This window comes from Dama dama, chromosome 24 (genome assembly GCF_033118175.1).
Source record: "Dama dama isolate Ldn47 chromosome 24, ASM3311817v1, whole genome shotgun sequence".
Taxonomy (NCBI): domain Eukaryota; kingdom Metazoa; phylum Chordata; class Mammalia; order Artiodactyla; family Cervidae; genus Dama; species Dama dama.
The window spans coordinates 32,879,185-32,900,946 of NC_083704.1; positions in this window are offsets into that span (position 1 = coordinate 32,879,185).

Genomic DNA, 21,762 nt, shown 5'->3' on the forward strand with positions numbered 1-21,762 from the left:
AGGCTATACAGTCCATGGGGTCGCAAAGAGCTGAACATGATTGAGCGACTAAGCACATAGCATACATAGCTTCCCAAGTGACTCAGTGGTGAAGAGTTTGCCTGCCAATGCGGGAGACACAGGTTTGTTCCCTGAGCTGGGAAGATCCCCTGGAGGAGGAAACGACAGCACAGTCCAGTATTCTTACCTGGAAAATCCCATGGGCAGAGGAGCCTGGCAGGCTATACAGTCCATGGGGCTGCAAAGTACTGGACTAAGTGACTGAGAGCACACACACAGCATACATACCAGAAAAGCGCACATAGCATACGTATAGGGCTCATTTGTTTTTTTAACACAGTAGGTAAGACCATGTAACCAGTGCACAGAGCAAAAGAAGGCATTAACAGTAGTGGACTTTGACTACCTTTGACTGTGTGGATCACAACAAACTGTGGAAAATTCTGAAAGAGATGGGAATACCAGACCACCTGACCTGGCTCCTGAGAAATCTGTATGCAGGTCAAGAAGCAACAGTTAGAACTGGACATGGAACAACAGACTGGTTCCAAATAGGAAAAGGAGTACGTCAAGGCTGTATATTGTCACCCTGCTTATTTAACTTATTTGCAGAGTACATCATGAGAAACGCTGGGCTGGATGAAGCACAAGCTGGAATCAAGATTGCCAGGAGAAATATCAATAACCTCAGATATGCAGATGACACCACCCGTATGGCAGAAAGTGAAGAAGAACTAAAAAGCCTCTTGATGAAAGTGAAAGAGGAGAGTGAAAAAGTTGGCTTAAAGCTTAACATTCAGAAAACTAAGATCATGGCATCTGGTCCCACCACTTCATGGCAAATAGATGGGGAAACAGTGGAAACAGTGACAAACTTTATTTTGGGGGGCTGCAAAATCACTGCAGATGGTGACTGCAGCCATGAAATTAAAAGACACTTACTCCTTGGAAGGAAAGTTATGACCAACCTAGATAACATATTAAAAAGCACAGACATTACTTTGCCAACAAAGGTCCATCTAGTCAAGGTGGTGGTTTTGGCAGTATTCATGTATGGATGTGAGAGTTGGACCATAAACAAAGCAGAGTGCCGAAGAATTGATATTTTTGAACTGTGGTGTTGGAGAAGACTCTTGAGAGTCCCTTGGACAGCAAGGAGATCAGTCTTGAATATTCATTGGAAGGACTGATGCTGAAGCTGAAACTCCAATACTTTGGCCACCTGATGCAAAGAACTGACTCATTTGAAAAGACCCTGATGCTGGTAAAGACTGAAGGCAGGAGGAGAAGGGGATGGTTGAATGGCATCACTGACTCAATGGACCTGAGTTTGAGCAAGCTCTGGGAGTTGGTGATGGACAGGGAAGTCTGGTGTGCTGCAGTCCTTGGGGTTGGAAAGAGTCAGACAAGACTGAGTGACTGAACTGAACTGAGTAGCAGACTACTCCTGATCAAGGTTATTCAAGGCTGAAAGTGAAGTGAAAGTGAAAGTCACTCAGTTGTGTCTGACTCTTTGTGACCCCATGGACTATACAGTCCATGGAATTCTCCAGGCCAGAATACTGGAGTGGGTAGCCTTTCCCTTCTTCAGGGGATCTTCCTAATCCAGGGATTGAACCCAGGTCTCCCACATTACAGGTGGATTCTTTACCAGCTGAGTCACCAGGGAAGCCCTATTCAAGGCTGCTATCCTCCAAAAGGTAAGCAGTGACTTGTAACCCCAGAGGTTTGTTTCACCTGTTTCTGAGCTCTTCGTAAACAGACCCATACAATTTGTGTTCTTTTAGGCCTGTCCATAGCCCACCAGGATCCTTTGTTCATGGGATTCTCCAAGGAAGAATACTGGAGTGGGTTGCCATTTCCTTCTGTGGGGGATCTTTCTGATCCAGGGATTGAACCTGCATCTCCTGAAGCTCCTGCACTATGGGCAGATTCTTTACCGCTAAGCCACAAGGGAAGCCCAACATTAAGTTTCTTTCATGCAACAGCAAGTTGAGATTTTCCCCATGCCATTACATTGATTTCATCTCATTGCTCTCTGGGATGCCATTGTACAGCTATGGCGTTGTGTGTCCATTTATTAATGCCCATTTGGATAGCTTGCAGCTTAGGGTTATTAAGAATAATGCTGTTAGGAACATTTAGCCCAAGCCTTTCCATGCACAAGTTTACACATTTATTTTGGTTGCATGACTGGAAGTGGATTACTAGGTCATAAGGTAGGCTTATGTTGAGCTTTACTAAACCTTGACAAAGAGCTTTTAAAGTGATTGTATTCACTTGCACTCTGACCAACAGTACTTCAAAGTTCAGTTATTCTGCATGTTTATCAACATGTAGTATTATCTCTTTATAATTTAGCCATTCTGTGATGTAAAATAATATCTCAGTAGGATTTAGCTGCATTTATTTGGTGACTAATGAAGCTGAGCACCTTTTCTTATGTTTTGGTATATATATATTTTTTTTGGTACAAGTTTTTGCCCAATTTTCTCTTGGGTCATCTTCTTTTTCCCTTATTGATTTGTTGCGTACCTTTGTAAGCTCTGGTCCCTAGTTCTTTCTCTTATTTATCTTCAGTGAATATCTTCCTCCACTTTTTGAGTTGCATTTTCACCCTCTAAATGATATTTTTTGAGAAACAGAGATTCTTTCAATGTAATGCACATTACCTCTTCTTTTATAAGAGTCTTTTCTTCTTAACAAATCGTTACACCAGATCAAGAAGATATGCTCCTATTTTATTTTTCTAAAAGCTTAATTGCTTTAGCTTTACCATTTAGATCCACAGTCAATCTAGAAGTGATCTTTTTTTGTAGTTACTTACCCTGTTTGTCCTCTGAACTATTTAAGTCAAATCATTCTTCCCATCAGAGGATAAATATTTAACAAAATGGAATTATATTTTTCTTGTTTTCATGCTTTATATTTGGTAACTAGTTTTGTGCACTTAGCAGTTAATAATGTACTTTGTTAAAATATAGATATACATTATTATCTTTATAACTCTGGTCTATCGAATGGTTGGGGAATTATTTAACTCACTTCCTGTTGGTAAATACTGAGGTTGGTCCAAATCTTTCCACGTAATCAATGCTATGAAAGTGATCTTTAAATGGATTTGTCTTTTAGGTTCTAAATCGCATCTGACTCTTTTGCAACCCTGTGGACTAGAGCCTGCCAGGCTCCTCTGTCCATGGGATTTGCCGGGCAAGAAGACTGGAGTGGGTTCTAGTTTCCTTATCCTGGGGATCTTCCTGACCCAGGGATCAAACCCATGTCTCCTGCTTAGCAGGTGGATTCTTTACCACTGAGCCACCTGGGAAGCCCAGGTGAATGTATAACTTTAAATATTTATTAAAAGAGTTATTTTTAATATAATCAAGAGTTAGGTTGCTGGGTCAAAGGGTATCTACATTTTAAAGTTTTGAGCAAAAGTGGATGTACCATGGAACTTAAATTTCAGAGCCCTCTACCTTCCACAAGCATCTTTGAAGTCCCTGTAGCAAATTTTTTATTTGTAATTTTGTATCTTATAGCAGTGATTGCTAAAAGCTTTTTCTTTCATTTGGCCCTTATGGTATCATCAATTGAAGGTATCATTTAAAGGGCCCATTCTTGCTTTGATACAGTATACCTGTGGTTTGATGAAGTCCACTGGGCTTTTTGTCTGTGTTTATTGTCCAACTAATTGTTAGTGGGAAGAAGTGCTTGGCTGACCCATAGGGTAAAGAGCGCCTCTCTAATATATTTCTGGTTACATTTTGTGTTGATCTTTCCATGATAAGAAATGCCATCCATGTGGATTTCAGATCAAGAAAGAAACAATACATACTTGACCTTGTGTCCTAAGGAAAGGATAGTATTCCAAGATGTAGGTGTGACTTTGTGTAAAGAGGAGAAAACAAAAAGGCAATTTACTGTTTTTTGGAATTCAAGTGATTTGAACCTGATTTAAAATGAAAGTTAAGGTCAGACTACCACACCACCTGCTTAGGTTGCAGCTTTATGTCTTTACTCTTAAATTTTCACCATAAAATTTTCTTCCCTGGAAAGTAAGTGCCTCCAGTTTGTTTTTGCTACGACGTGTGATAAATTCAGCAGCATCTAATCTGAGCCTCTTGTTTAAATCATTAAAATCTTTATCTAATCTCAGTCACTGCCTAATAACACATGAGTGATCAAACTTCTGTGTCCATTTAAAACAGGGCACCTAGCTACCCTCTTACTTAAAAACTGATAAGTAATCCTTTAAACTTAGGAATGCTTCTTAATAAAAAGGAACATGTAGAAGTCATTAGCATGGAAAGTAAATTTAAAGCTGCTTGATTTAGAATGTATTTCAGTTCTTGCTCCTCCCTCATATTTATATTTTTTAGCTGGTGGCTTTTTTTTTTTTTTTTCCAAGGGATTTTTTTCTGCATGATGAGTGAATACACCAACACTTTAACAGCTTGTTGGCCATTTGCACAAGAAGTGAAAGCACTTTCATGAATACAAGTTACTCAATTTTTGGCGTGGAGTTTGATTTTGACCATAACTGTCAGTAATCATTGCTGCCTGCAGATGTTAGTGGTTGCTGTCCATCATGCTGAATGGTCCCAGGCCGTCAGATTAAGCTGAGGCATCTGGAAACACCACATCTGAACATCGGTTTTATGACACCCAGCAAGGAGCCTTCTTTTATCATAATACCTAAAAGTTTCTGAGCCAAGAGGCCATTGCCTGATAAACTTTGCAGAAACGTCACCTGGTATTGAGAGAAAAAATTTCCTTCCAGAACAAAGACCCCAAAGGAAAAAAAGCAACTCAATTCATGAAGGATGTAAATAAATATACCCTAAGTTTTCAGGGAGCGTCTTTGGGTACATTTTTTTTCCTCACCTAAGCATTTTACAAGTTCTGCTGACTTTCTAGATCAATCAGAAATAAAAACTACCATTCTCCATTTTTGCAGTCAAATCCACTTGTATGCATAGCACCGTGGAACAGGCAGAACTCTAAGCTTAGGACACTATTGTTTGTGTGTTAGTCGCTCCGTTGTGTCTGACTTTTTGTGACCCTATGGAATAAAGCCTGCCAGGCTCCTCTTTCCATGGAATTCTCCAGGCAAAAAATACTGTAATGGGTTGCCATTTCCTTCTCCAGGGGATCTTCCCAACCCAGGGATTGAATCCTGGTCTCCTGCACTGCAGGCACATTCTTTACCATTGAGTCACCAGCGAAGCCAAGATGCATTGAGAATAACCCAAAATGCCCTTGGGCTTCCTAGGTGGCTCAGTGGTGAAGAACCCGCCTGCCAAGCAGCAGATGCCGGTTTGGTCCCTGGGTCAGGAAGATTCCTTGGAGAAAGAAATGGCAACCCACTCCAGTATTCCTGCCTGGGAAATCCCATGGACATAGGAGCCTGGTAGGCTACACAGTCCATGGGGTCACAGAGTTGGACATGAGCATCTGCCTGCAATGCAGGAGATCTGGGTTTGATCCCTGGGTCAGGAAGATCCCCTGGAGAAGGAAATGGCAACCTACTCCAGTATTCTTGCCTGGAGAATTTCACGGATGGAGGAGCCGGTAGGCTACAGTCCACAGGGTTGCAAAGAGTCGGACACAACTGAGCGACTTCACTTTCACTAGCAACTAAGTAGCACAGTAGCAGAAATGCCCTAAATCACACTATTCCCTTCCATTGCCAGAAATTTAAAAAAAAAACAACAACCTGGAAACCCTACATACTCAATTTCCTCCTAATGTTAAGGACTTTTGATTATTTTTTAATTTTTTCTTTCAGTTTTATTGAGATCTAATTGCCATACAACACTGTATAAGTTTAATGTATACAGCATAATGATTTGACTTACATTAAGAAACAAACATTTTCAAGTTATTTCATTTCTTCATTATTTTAATGAATTAAGCAAGGCAAAATTGAGTTATCTCTATGAAACCCTCTCTGATACATGTCTTTATAATTGTACTGAATATTTTTATTAATAAATATTCTAAACTCTTCTGATATGTTAAAATATGTTTACTTATTTCACCTGCATATATGAGATTAGACTTCTCAGTGAAAAGGTATGAACATCTTTGACTTGAGAAATGTGGCCAAATTGGAAATACTGCAGATAATGGGGTTGTACCATTTTCTCTCACTTATTTCTGTACTTTCTATTTCTTAAAGATTCCATCTTTATATTAAAAAGTATATTTCTTAGCCTTGTTGCTTGCCTTTTCAAAGTATTGTTATGAGGTTTTTTTTCCCCTGGGTATTTTGAAATTTTCTCTTTTCCTTTGATTTTCAATAATTTGATGATAACGGGTGTCAGTGTGTTCTTCATTCTTCATGAGAATCACTGAGCTCACAGAATCTGTGATATGGGGTTTTTCACTTTTGAAAATTCTTGGTCATTGTCTTTTCAGCTGTTATTGTGATCCTTTGTTTTCTCTCCTTCTAATACACCAAATAAGTGTACAATATGTTTAGACTTTTGGCTGTGTCCCTCGTGTCTCTTATACTTTTAAAATTCTCTTTTGTCTTTTTCAGTTTACCTAATTTACTGAGTCATCGTCAGGTTCACTTACTCATAAGGTTTGCTGTCTCCAGTATGCTGTTAAACTTATTTAATTTATGTGTAATTTCCAGTGTTTTAATTTCTAGGATATTTGCTGATTTTTATAGATTCACATTTTCTATTGAAATTCTCAATCTTTTCATCCATTTTATCCATCTTCTCTGTATTCATCATGGCCATGTTTAAATTGTGATTTGTTAACTCCCATATCTGGACCATCTGTGGACCCACTTTTACCGTGTGTTTCTTTTTGGATTACCAATCACAATTGTATTATACATTGTATGTCTCATACTTCATGAATGTGTGTCAGACATTGTATTTGGAGAATCCAGGAAGTTACAAGTAATGTTTTTCCTAGAGACAGTTCCACTTTCTTCTGCTTGGAAGTAAAGAGAGAAGCCCATTTTCTCAATCCAAGCAGAGACTGAGCCAGCCCAGGACTGAATTTTTCTCTCAGTAAGATACTGTTCTTCTCTGCATCATCCTTGTTGCTTAGGCATGGCTCTTCTCATGTTTGTTTGCAAGCCTGACTCTTTAGACCTAAAAAATGACAGATTCAGTGCAGCTCTTGGGAGGTTTTTCTCTTGAACATTTCATCTCCAAATGTTCAAAACTGAGCAATGTTTTTAAAGAGAATAAAACAAGTTAAAAACAAGTGGTTTGTTTGAAGAGAGCCCCACTTCTCCACTTTGTCTTGAAACCATGTCAAGATTACTGGGAAATTTATTCTCGCTTTAAGGATCCTTTTGTCTCCTCTCCTAGCTTCCTATGTACATCCCAGAGCCTGTTAAACGCCAAGTGGATAAAACCAGTTGGATTTGGGCCTCCTTAAATTTCCAATCCATCAGCCAGCATCAAGTACCCACAAAAAAATTTCCAGTTTCTCTTTCCTTGAGTAGAGTTTCCCTGTTTGGATCAGGCCTTAACCTTTAATGCAGCCCAAATCAGTAAATATCCCAGGATAAAAAAAAACAACTGGTGATTCTCAGCTCACCTTTGAAGTCCCCTCCATTCTGCTCTGAGGTCCAGCTTATCTAATCCTTGTCACTTCTGTAGCTTTCCAGTGTCTTCAAACATACGTCTTTGGTAACTTCTCTGGCTTTTCTAGTACTTGCAATAAAGGTGTTGCCCTGCTTTGAGTTTCTACGGCCAGACTATAAGTAAAAAGCATTCAGTTTATTGCCCAAAATATGAGGCCGAAGGAGTCTTTGTGACTTTAGGGGGAAACCTGATGGTAACTGAGAAGCTTAGAGTTTTGATGCTAATCTCTGCTGCTTCCTTGGGATCACTTGACTTTCTCTGCATTGGGAACATCCACTTTTCCTTACAAATAATCCTGAACTAAGTATGGGGTGTTTAAGAATCTCTAGTCTGGTATTACCACCCACCTCATATTTTTGACTCTAGTAACATCAGATGGCTTATAGTCCTTTCTCCTGGGCAATCCATCAGCTTGTTCAGTCCTCTATGATTTTGCTTGTTCCCTTCTATGCACTGCATATGCTTTTCTCTGACCTTCTTTATCTGCTTAAGTAACCTTCATAATACTTGGTGCAGGTATCATCTCATTACTAAGGCTTCCAAATTAAAAAGGGTGCCATTCCTCTGCTACCTCTACATACCCCTCCATACTCAATTGTATTCTATCATTCTATAGACACAGTTGAAAATAGGCATTTAAGCACTCCACAACTAAAGAGAGTTACCAAAAAGTTGGGGCCAACAACTTGCATCTCAGGCTTTCTGATAGTTGGTTGAAAAGTCCCTACCACCATCAGTCACCTCCATCTATTCTTCCCCATTCACATAAACTGATTACTAAAGAGAAGAAATGTTGACTTGAGCTAAGCTACTCCACGATATTGCTGCCTTGGCGTCTGTTTTGTTTGGCAAAATGACCAGCAGAAACCTTAAACAAACACTAGTCTCTTCATGCAAACACACATCCTAGTTGTCAGCCTGCAGAATAACAAGCAAATGTAAGTTTTTGATAAAACTTCCCCAACAGCACTTATGATCAGCTGTCTCCCTGGTGTACCTGCATCTTTTTGTTCTATGCACCTCTTAGGTAAGACTCTTGTGAGGTTAACCAAAATTCTGTTCTTTTGGTTTGAATGGACAAATCTGGGCCTAGCCTGGGAAACCCAAAGCACTCCACCCGTGGATCCTAATAAAGGAATGTGTCCAGGGCCCTGCCTGTCCCTGTCAACAGAGAGAGTTGAAGATCAACTCTCTCTGAACTCTGCCTTGACCTCCCCAAGTAACCCCTGGGGGCAGGCTATGCACTTCCTCCAGGACCTGTGAGTCATAAACTTTCTATTTCACTTTCTCTTGTGACCTGTTGTTGAACCACAGCTCACCATCTGGCATCATGTGCTCCACTTAACAAATGTTCGCTGAACTAAGTCCTACCAGAAAGGAGATAGAAAGGAAAGTCAGACTCAGGTCCCACAGACTTTCTCCAACAGTCCAATCCTTTTCTGTGTTCTCCCTGGAAACTTCACACTTCATTTCCATGCAAGTGAGACAGAAGCTTTGAAATATCTGTTCGTAGACAGGACAGGAATTTCTTTTCTTATTTCTTGATTTTTATTGAAGTATGATTGATTTACAATGTTGTTAATTCCTGTTGTACAGTAAAGTGATTTGGTTATATATATATATAAACATTCTTTTTTTAAATATTCTTTTCCATTATGATTTATCATAGGATATCTTTGGTAAGTTGGAGAATAACTGCTTTACAATGTTGTGTTAGCTTCTGCTGAAGAGGAACATGAATCAGTTATAAGCATACCTATACCCTTCCCTCTTGAGCCTCCCTCCTAACCCCATCTCACTTCTCCAGGTCATCACGGAGCACCAAGCTGGGCTATCTGCTTTATACATGGTAGTGTAGGGGTGTCAATGCGATTCTGTTTGTCTCACCTTCTGCTGCTGTATCCATAAGTCTGTTCCCTACATCTGCCTTTCTATGCATGACCTGCAAATAGTTTCATCAGTACCATTTTCTAGATTCCATATATATGCATTAATACACAATAGCAGTCTTTCTTACTTCAGTCAGTACACTAGATTCTAGATTCATCTATATCACTGCAAATGACTAAATGGAATTTTTTACACTGGTTAGATATTTGCTTAGACAATGTACTTGACATCCCTTTTTGTTGATTTTTTTTTTTTCTTTTTCTGCTCAGGAAAGAGAAATTTGGGGGGAAGATGGCATATCATTTACTCTTCACAATCTGAGTCACTTAGCTGTTGTCATGCAAAAGGGCTGCCTGCCAGACAAAAGGCTTATGCCTCCCAAAGATGTGGGGTGGACCCCTGAGTGTAGGAGTGAAGAGGACAGGAAAAGGGGTTGACCTTGAGTCTGACTCTGAAGTGAGCCTGCTGGTCCCAGTATCACTCACTGGCTTCAGGTACTTGGACAAACACTTCCTTTTTCTAAGCTTTAATTTTCCCATCTGTAGAAAGGGGTAGCCTAAAAACTGACCTTAACAATATTTTAACAGGGAAAATAAAAAACAGTGAAAGAAAGATGTTTAATATAGGGCTTAGCATAAAATAAAGGCATATTTAATGTTAGTAAATAAATGTAACCATTGATTTTTTTTTTTTTCTCTGCATCTGAGTAGACTTTGTTACAGTTTTTTATCAGAGTTAGATTCCTAAATCTTCTTTCTCTTCCTTCTTCACCCTGGCATGGCCTGGGTCACCCTCTGCCCTGTTTAGTTTTGGGGCACTAATATACAAAACATATATAATGAGATTCTTAGCCCCAAATCCTCGGCTACCAGCAAAGGAAATCAACTGACTATGAGTTAGACTTGCAGTAATCAGATTGCTATCACCAATAACAATCCAGGAAGCCAAAAAATAACCCTTGTAACACTGGTCCCCAAATAGACAGGACTTGATTATTATCCATTATTATTGATAATAGTTAAATTATCAATAATAATTATTGCTATTGACAGCAGTTATTATTGAAAGTTTCCCTAATTTTATTCCTTCTTCCAAGTTAGGACCAACCAGAGAAATTCAAATATGCCAATAAGCAATCACACAGGATGCCTTGCTTCTATTAATAATTTTCCTGGGTGCTTCTTTCCATGCCACCAGCCTCTAATCCGGGCAAGACTGAAGCCTTCCCTTTGTCCTCTATAAAGCTCCCCCACTCCTCTGCTTGCCTTTGAATCTCTGCCAAAACACAAGTGATGGTGGCCGACTCCCTTGCTCTAGCGGTCTCTGAATGAATTCCTTTGCTTGTTTTCATTTATGTGGTCTTTGTTTAGTTCCACAATATTTAAGTACAAAATCTTACTTCAACTTTATCTTAATGAAATCTGATCACATATTAAGCTATGATTGTACAGTATCATGAGACTGCCTGGTCCTGCTTCAAGGGACCACAGAGGCTTAATCTCTGGCATCTCAAAAGCACCCAGACTAAAACAGAGCACAGAGAGAAGTAAGTTAAAGTCCAGAATACCTAACAGGAAGCAATTAAAGATTTAAGAACCACTAAAAGTAAGTGAGGGCTCCCTCTGCCCTAGCAGAGTAGGTCAGTTCTGAGAGGATGACCTGGTTGATCTGTTAGGTAATTAGAAGTGTCACCCTAAAATTAATTACATAGTCAGATGAACCACTGACCCACTGACATCATCACAAATGGTCAGCTCATTTCCTCTGTTCTCAAATTACCCAGAAACACCAAATGTGTTAGGAATTCCCAAGCTTTCAACAGCAGTTTTTGTTAATGCTTTTTCATTAACCTATGCATACATTACTTTAAAACAATAATGTAAAGATACACTGATATATTCTTTAATAAATAGATTATTTTCTCCTGCTAAGGAGTTTTTAACTCCTGTTTCAAAATTAATGATTGCTTCCTTTTATTTTGGGCTTTCTTGATGACTCAGACAGTGAAGACTCTGCCTGGAATGCGGAAATCAAAAGGAATTCTGTTGTCTTGGAAGGCTGAGTGGTGGGGAGTGAGGGCAGGTAACCCAGTAGGGAGAATAGAGCACCAAACATACGACAGAATGTGGAAGGGGAGTACTCTTCCATTTGTAAGTGTATTTTGACAATAACATCCTCAGGCTAGAGAGTTAACTTGCTTTGATCATTTATGAGCATCTGTGTCTCCTCAATAAGTCTTTAACTCACACAGGGGAGTGATGAAGCCAGAAATAGTGATCATCATTAATCCAGGAGAACCTCACTATATAGTATGAGATCCAAAATAAGACCTGCTTGTCTTAGGCTTTAATTTTCTGTGGTAAAATATTTTATCTATGGGTATAAAGAGAAATTTCAATATGCTCTGTCTCTAGCTTCTTGTGCCTACTAAGGGACTGTCAGTAAGCTTAGTTTCCAGCTAAGACCATCCCTCCCTAATTCTTCAGGTGTCAACCTGATCATCATTTCCCTGGGAAAGAAGTCTGTCCCTCCCCACCCCCCAACAGTTTCCATCTCCCTATTACATGATCTCCTTCCCATCTTTCCCCCATATTTCATGCAGTTTACATTTCTCCACATCCTAATCATACTTGTATACAGATGCTCATGATAGTTTTAAAAATAATGGCCCCAAGCTGGAAACAACACAAACATCCACAGGTGAATGAATAAATGAGATACACCATTTTTAAAGCAATTACATTAGATTTTTGATATGCTTTTATTATCAATCACATAGCATCCTTGAGTACTTAGTTTATATCTATAAGAAACCACCTGACATTTTCCCAAAGTGAGGGTACTACTTTATATTCCCACCAACTATGTATGAGGGTACAAGTGGTTCTATACCATGGCCAACACTGGGTAGTGTTAGACATTTAAATTTTAACCATTCTGGTGAACATGTTGCAGTATCTCATTATGGTTTTAGTTGCATTTCAAATGATAAATGACACAGAGCACTTGTTAATATGTTTATTGGTCATTTATATATCCATTTAAAATATCTCATCATTTTTAAAATTCAGACTTGACTCTTCTTACCCTTGAGTTATATGAGCTCTTTGTACATATCAGATATGAAGCCTTTCTTAGGTATATGTGCAGGGAATATTTTAAACCAGCCTGTGTTTTCCCTTTTCGTGTTTTCAAAGTGTCCTTGGAAAAGTAGAAATGTTCAGCTTTTTGTTTAACTTTGTTTATCCTTTCTTAAAATAATTCTCAATTTTTTAAATTGGGTTATGGTTTTCATGGGAGCATTAGTCTTAGAGTCAGTTACAAAGTATTTGTACTGAACTTAAAATAAGACACCAATTCAAAGATTCCAGAGCCTCAGTGATTCCCATGCAGGTTAAATAAAGAAAAATCACATGAGAACCTATTATGGTGAAAGTTTTGAAAATGAATGAGGAAGAGAGATCTTAAACACATTCAGAGAAAAAAAGACTCTTCAAAAGAAAAGCAAAAACTGAATTATCACAAGGAACCATGGAATTTTGAAGAAAATGAAACAGCATCTTTAAAGTATTTGAAAGAAAGAAAAGTCAGCCTAGAGTTCCAGTTCCTAGAAAAAAATTCTTCAGATACTAATATTAAATCATGATATTTTTAGACACATAAGGTCTAGAATTTGTCACCATAAGAATTCCACTGCAAGGAATTACAAAGGAAGTTTCTGGCTGAAGAGAATAGTTCTGGGTGAAATCACAGAACTGCAAGAAAGCACACCACACAGGGAAAATGAGAACAAATGTGAAGGAATATTGACTGTTGTAATGTTGACATTAATAGTCTTGTGTTGTTTATAAGGAATGACGGTATAAAATACATGACATCCATAGTAGAAAGGGCAGGAGGAGGATAAAAGGAATTATACTTTTAGATTTTTTACATCATTTGGGAAGTGATAAGAGTACTAATTTAAGGTAGAATATCATAAATCAAGGATGCATTTTGAAACCTAACCACTAAAAGAATTATATCAGACTGTATAATTAAAAGCCAATAAAGAGAAGAATAAAACTATATATATATATACCAAAAAAAAAAAAGCCAACAGAAAAGTAGCAGGATTAACTATAAATAGACCACAAAAAAATGTAAAATTTTATTCCTTTCTGCCAAAGTATGAATTCACAATCCCTAATCCACCATCCACCTAATGGATTCCATTTGTTTCAGTCTGGTAGAGAATGTTTTTATGCTGAACTTGTGAACGAGTGTTCCTCTTTCCCAGCCACTCAGCTGTAAATTTCATGGTCAGAGGCATCAAGAATAGTGTGATCTTTTGGCCAAACTGTGCTGTCAGTATTTATTTATATGTATTGATTTTAGATAAAGCTGGGGAGAAGGGAATAGAATAAACATGATCAGTGAGTTAGGTCTCACTAGGTTATGCTGCAATAACAAATAACCCCCAAATCTTAATGATTGGGAGATAAAAGTTTATGTCTCACGCATGTGACATGGCGATGGCAGTCAACGTCAGTTCTCCTTCACACCATGAAGTTCCATTGAGATGCCAATGGAGAACTATCCTTTATCTAAGGCAGGATCCCTTCTGTAAGAGTAAGAGTAATAGCAGAACAAGGCAATAACTCTTCTCTTCCAAAATAGTGGAGGTCACTTCTACTCATATTTCTTTGGCCAAAGCAAGTCTCACAGCCAAGGCTGAGATTAACAGGGTCATAAATGTCCACTAGCAGGAGTGGCCTATGAGAAATGGGTCTAAAAGGAGGGACAGTGAATATTTTAAACAAATACTATCAATACAATCTACCACATGCGTGGTATTTCCTAACCATTACATTTTTCTTAAATCATCTTCTTCCAACCATTATTTGGAAATTATCATGTTCCCAGGAGATTATCTAATTAAATTGCTTCTTCTCTAAGAATAACTTCGCACTTTTCTTATTGCTTTTTTACTTTTTACATTATAACCTGGTTATATATATATATATATATCACATTTGCTTCTCACTCTGGTTTTTTTTTTTTTTTAGTTAAAGTTTTTTCTTCATTTTTTAATTGAGATATAATAGATATATAACACTGAATTAGTTTTAAGGGTACACCACAATGATTTGAGCTATGTACATATTGTAAAAGGATCACAACAATAAGTTTAGTTAACATTCATCACCACTCATACAGATTTTTTTCTTCTGATGAAAACGTTTAAGATTTCCTCTTTTAGCAGCTTTCAAATATACAACACTGTTAATTAAGTTAACAACTATATTCACCATGATGTACATTACATCACAGAATTTACTTTTCTTATAACTGGAAATATGTACATTTTGATCACCTTCACATATTTTGCCCACCCCACCCCAACCCCACCTCTGGCAGCCACCAGTTTGTTGTTTTGTTTTTCTTTTTCAGATCCCACCTATAAGTAATATCATATGGCCTTTGCCTTTTTTTGTCTGATTTATTTCACTTAGTGTAATGTTCTCATGGTCTAGTGCATGTTGTTCCAAAATGACAGAATTTCATTTGTTTTTCTGGCAGCCAGGAAGGAAATATATATGATAATTTATATATATGTAATATATACATTATACATATATACATATAATATCACATTCTTTGTCAATTCTTCCTCTGATGAACTCAGGCTGTTTCCCTTTCTTGAATGTCTTAGCTGTTGTAAATAACGCTGCAGTGAACATCAAGATGCAAATATCTTTTCGAGAGATAATTTCATTTGCTTTGGATAAATACCCTGAATTGAATTGCTGGATCATATGATATTTCAATTTTTAATTTTTGGAGGAGCCTCCATACTATTTTCCTTAGTGGCTGCACCAATTTATACTCCCACCAAAAGTGCAGAGTTCCCTTTTCTCCACTTCCTTTCCAACACTTGCTATTTCTTCTCTTTGAGAATAGCCCAGCTAACTAGTGTGAAATGATATCTCCTTGTGGTTTTGATTTGCGTTCCCCTGATGATTAGTGTGTTGAGCTTTTTTTCATGTTCCTGTTGGCCATCTGTATGTTCTCTCTGGAAAATATTTACTCAGATTTCTGCTTATTTTCCAGTTAGATTGTTTGGGTTTATTCCTAGTGAGTTGTATGCATTTCTAAATACATGTTAAATATTAACCACTTAGCTGATATATGATTTCTAAATATCTCTACCATTCCATAGTTAATTGTTTCCTTGGCTATGTAGAAAGCTTTTAGTTTGTTGTAGTTCCCCATCTTTTTTTTTTTTTTCTTTTCATGCCAAATCCCAAAACCGTTGCCAAGACCAAAGTGAAAGAGAGTATGCCCAATGATTTCTTCTAAGGATTTTATGGTTTTCCATAAGTCTTTAATCCACTTTGAGTTGATTTTTGTGTATGATGTAAGAACATAGTTTCATCCTTTCACATATGGATATCCATTTTCCCAGCACCGCTTATTGAAGAGGCTCTTTTCCTTGTATATTTTTTATTCCTTTGTCATAAATTAATTGACAACATAGGCAGGAGTTTGTTTCTGAATTCTGTGTTCCATTCCCTTGATCTATGTCTATTCTTATGTCGACACCATCCTGTCTTGGTTACTATAGTTTGATAACATAGCCTGAAATCAGGAAGCATGATGCCTCCAACTTTGTTCTTCTCTCTCAAGATTGCTTTGGCTATTTGGAGTATTTTGTGGCTCCACACAAATTGAGGTTTGTCCTGTTTCTGTGAAAAATGACATTGGAATTTTGCTATCAGTTGCATTGAATCTGTAGATTGCTTTGGCCATTATAGACATTTAATGATATAAATTCTTCTAGGTCATAATCATGAAATAAATTTCCATTTGTTTGTGTCTTCTTCAATTTCTTTTATTCACTGTTTTATAGTTTACAATGCACAAGTCTTTCATCTCCTTAGTTAAATTTATTCCTAAGTATTTTACAATTTTTCACTGCTGTTTTTGATTTTTGTTTATTTACCTATTCATTTATTTTAGGCTGTATTGGATCTTTGTTGCTGCACAGGCTTTCGCTAGTTGCAGCAAGTGGGAGATACTCTTGATTGCAGTGCACAGGCTTCTCATTGAGGTGGATTCTCTTGTTGAAGAGCATGGGCTTTAGGGTACTTGGGCTTCAGTAGTTGTGGTGTATGGGCTCAAAAGTTGTGGCTCCTAGGCTCTAGTGCACAGGCTCAATAGCTGTGCTGAATGGGCTTAGGTGCTCCACTATATGTGGGATCTTCCTGCACCCGGAATCAAACCAGTGTCTCCTGTATTGGCAGGCAGATTCTTTACCACTGAACCGCCAGTGAAGCCCTATTTTACTATATATGATGCAGCTGTAAATGAGAATGTTGTCTTAATTTCTTTCTGATATTTACTTTAAAAATGCAACTGATTTCTGTATATTGATTTTTTGTCCTTCAACTTTACTGATTTTATTAATTAGTTCTAACAGCTTTTTGGTGAAGTCTTTAAGGTTTTCTATATGTTATATGTCATCTGCAAATAGAGACAGTTTTCCTTCTTTTCTGATTTTGGTGACCTTTATTTCTTTGTCTTGTCCAATTGCTCTGGTTTGGCATTCAGTATGGTGTTAAGTGTAGTAAGACTGCGCATCTTTACAATTTCTGATCTGAGAGTAAAAGTTTTCAGTTTTTTCATTTCTGAGTATGATGTGAGCTGTGGGCTTGTCATATTTGAGGTACATTTGCTCTATACCCATTTTGTTGAGAGTTTTAGAATCAAGATACATTGATATAAAATATATATAGTTTTCCATGTATATAGTTTTCCTGATATGTTAACAAACCAAATGTGTTTATCAGTCAGTATTTTAAAATCAATAAATATCCAGTTTACTTATCAGTTCTAAGCCATGTACATGTGAAGCAGACATATTTTCCTATTTTTAAAAGAGCTATTGCTACTGACTGTAATTCATCATAGTTGGGTGAGAGCAGATGAATTTTCATCTGAAGACTTCTGTCTCGTTTTCCACACAGTAGATAAACAGAGCAGATTCAAAACATGGACTAGATCATAAAGAAAAATTTTTATAAACCAACACACATAGAAAGTGTTGAAGACAGATGCATTTCTTTTAGTAATCTACAAATATGAGCTTAAAACAGACTTACAACATCAAGCTATCAAACACCTCTGCAATTCTCTGCCCCATGTTTCACTCATAATTGCTACCCCTGGCATCATAAGTCAGCCAAATGGATAGAAGGAGGGGAACAACTACACAACAAATGCAGCAATAAGAGAGTCCACACACACCATGCTTTGTAGTTTACAAAGCAGTTTCACATCTGTAACCTCATTTCAACTTGTACACAACTTTGCTGTAAGCAGGACTGGTGTTAATATTTTCATTTTTATACAAAAATGAAATGTGACTTTGAAACATCAAGTGACTTATCCACTGTCACAGGGCCATTTAGAGGCAGAGCTTGAACTTAAGCACATGTCTTTGCATACTGACCAATGATTTGCAAACTTTGTATGCCTGAAAATCAAGAGAAGATTTTATGTAAACTGCAGTTTCTTATTCCTATGTTCCAGAGATTCTAGCTCCATTTTTCTGGTGTGGGTCCCTGAAATTTACATTTTCATTAGATTCCCAAGTGATTTTGGTGCAGGGGAACCCAATTTTACATTGTGGAGGGCAAAGAAGTGCAGAAAAAAAATCAATGGAAAGCACTAACAATTAAATTTATATCACTATCCCTGTGAGAAAAACTTAACCGACTCTCTTCACTGATATCACTGGTAACGTTAACTGAGATAGTAGTAAGTTAGGATGAAAGAAACCAATAGTGTTGGTAGATTTTTATTTTAAAGTAACATGCTCATAGCATCATTCTGTATAATTCCAGTGAAGCTTTATGAACAACTAATGTGCTTTAGTTTTGCCTTATTATGACACTGCTATCTGATAATACTCATGTAGCAGTGTCCAGGATTGGGGCCCTGTTTTTCCTTTGAGACAACTTTATGCTCTCAGTCTTAACAGGATGACAGCTTGCTAGGGGATGTTCCCAACTATTACTTCACTTAATTGTCTACATTATAGACAATTAAATGCTCTTATTTTCTTGACTTCATTTTCTTTCATTTGGTTCTTTTAATATGACTTTGAACATCAAGACTTGCAAACCTGAATTCTTGGAAGACATGTTTAATGAGTGAAGTCTAGAGTTGTGTTTTAGAAAAACTGGTTTTTTGTTTTGTTTTTTTTTTTACATTCTAGGCAGGTCAGTATCAAAGGAGTCTCTTAAAGAATGATGAACTAGTGTTTTGTTTTTTTTTTCTTTTTTTCCCCCCACAAATAGAACAAGGATCTTTCTTGTCACCGTGAATTTAATACTGTCTCTCATGTTTTCCTTTGCAATCTCTTTGACTGGATTATATTCAAGGACACAGGGGCCTCTTGTCTTTTAGGTCCATTTAAAAGTTCATTTTCGAGCTTTGACATTCAGCTCAAGAGTTTGAACAGCAATTAATCAAAAATATCCATATCAGAAGCATCATTAATCTTTACTAGACAGGAGCGGTTATGTTTGTGACTAAACTTCAGCGGACTCTTTGGAGGTGGGATTTGCCATTTGCAAATGTTTTGAAAGGAAAAACAAGCCTTTGAAGCCAAGTAGGAGAAACAGTTTTAAAGAGTTAGAACCAAAATCCAAGAGTCACTCTGTGAGGCCTGGAGGAAACGGTCGTTTCTGTTGTAGGTTGTGAAAAGGGTCACTTCCGGGTTGAACACCATCCGAGTGTGAATTAGGGCACCTGGTTATCTTTCCTCCAAATTTCAGTCCTCAGCCCTTCTCTACCCTCTCCCCTTGGATGAGCTAGTTTCTTCCTGATATCCAATTATTGCCTCATGCCTCAGTGTAGATAACTCATGGATTTGTTCAGTTACCAGTAGGTATTGAATTTCCATTACTATGATAACCATCATCATCATAGCTTCCATTTATTGAGTTCTCATTATTGCCAGAAACTGCTAGGCTTTTCTGTATATTGTGGTAAGAATTGGGTATTGTGGTTAAGATGGTACAAGATCTGGAAGCCAACTGCGTGGGTTTGAATAACCTTGTGGAAATTATTTAAGTTTCTGTGGCGTTGCTTCTCTCTCTGTCTCTAAAACAGAAGAGAAAAGAGTACCTACCTACAGAAACTTGTTTTTTTTTAGATTTAAATAAAAGAAATTGTAAAATATTTAACATACTGCCTTACTCATAGTAGATTTAAATTAACATCGGTTGTAATGGTTGATGGTTATATAATAGCACAATTCTCCTAGAATAATTGTGTTCTTCATCATCATGATGTGAGCCTCTCTGCATTCTGGCTCATGAGCATAATACATTATTAGAAAAGATATCAGCCCTTGACCTCAAGTTGTACACACACACCGATAAGAAGCCTGAAAGTGTGAAATGAAAGTGTTAGTCGCTCAGTGGTGTCCAACTCTTTGCAACCCCATGGACTGTAGCCTGCCAGGCTCCTCTGTCCATGGAATTCTCTAGGCAAGAGTATTGGAGTGGGTTGCCATTCCCTTTTCCAGGGGCTCTTCCCAACCCAGGCACGTGCATTGCAGGCGGATTCCTTACCATCTGAGCCACAGGGAAGTCCATAAAAGGCCTAAGATAACATAAAATATTAAAAACTAATATTAACATATTAAAAGCTGAGCCCAGGATCCTCACTGTCTGTTGACAACTTTATTCCCAGCCAGTTTCTAGGTATTTAGAGTCACACAATGTCAGAGATGGAAACACAGTAAATATCAAAATCCCGAGCTGTGATCACTGCAAGGTGTTCCATTTACAACCAGGAGCATTTGTCTCAGTGCGGTTAAGGGATGTGGTGACAGTCACCATTAGTGGCACAGGCAGAACTCTTGCCTCTGGTCCATGGCTCACACTAGTATGTCACCCATTGGTGTCATACAATCAACTCTACTCACCATTTCAAAATATAAACTTACCATTCAACATATTGGTTACTCATTTACTACAGTTTGGAAGGCCCCATGTTTGACAAAACTCTCTCTTTCAACACGCTACATACACCACCTTGCAATTAACCAGAACTATGCATATTGGAGCCATGTTTCAGATTTACCAGACAGAAGCGTTTGTTTGTGCAACTAAACTTCGATGGGATTTACCATTTTGCAAATGCTTTGAAAGGGAAGGCAAAGCTGTGAGGCAAAGTGGGGGCATGGGATTTTAAGAGCTCAGAGCGGACTAAAACCCAAGAGTTGTTAAACTCATTCTTTAAGGAATCATTTGTTTGTACTGCAAGATATGAGAACTTTGTGCCCTCATCCCTCACCTGTTAGGAAATCTGGTTTGTCTATAACACATTCAGTCTCTGAGCACTTCTCCCATATGGTGGATGTGGCCACCCTCCCACTCCAGTATGTCATGGCCGTCTCTCACCGAATTCACTGTAGGAGACCCCTACCTAGACAGCTTGCCTGTACTTTTACCCTCTGGAGTATATAGTCTTTGCAGGGAATAAACTCCATGAAGAATTGCCAGAACAATGAATTTTACGTATGAGTCAGATTATGTCCTTCCTAATTAGGATCCCCCAGTGGTGTCCCACGCAACTCAGAGGAGAGCTCAAATCCCTTTCAGTGGCCTCGGGCCACACCCTCTCCAGCTCCCTTCTCCTTTGCTCCCTGCTGGCATCTCCAATAGCTCTCCCCTCCATCCATTCCCCCTCAGGGCCCTGGCCACTTCACATTCCTTTTTTTTTTTTTTTAATTTTTATTATTATTATTTTTTTTTCCAGTGGGTTTTGTCATACATTGATATGAATCAGCCATGGATTTACATGTATTCCCAATCCCGATCCCCCCTCCCACCTCCCTCTCCACCCGATTCCTCTGGGTCTTCCCAGTGCACCAGGCCGGAGCACTTGTCTCGTGCATCCCACCTGGGCTGGTGATCTGTTTCACCATAGATAGTATACATGCTGTTCTTTTGAAATATCCCACCCTCACATCCTTTAAAATCTCAGGGCTCTGGCCCTGGAACAATCTTCACAAAGATACGTGGGAGGCTTGCTCTTTTACTTCTTTAGCTCTTTGCTCAGAAGACCCCTTCTCAATGAGGCTTACCAAGATACCTCCTTAAATATTGTAGTGTGGTCCTGCCACATGTGCACACACACATTTGGGAAGCCTTTTAGAGTTAAGGAGTTACTGTTAATAGTTATATTGGGACAGTGG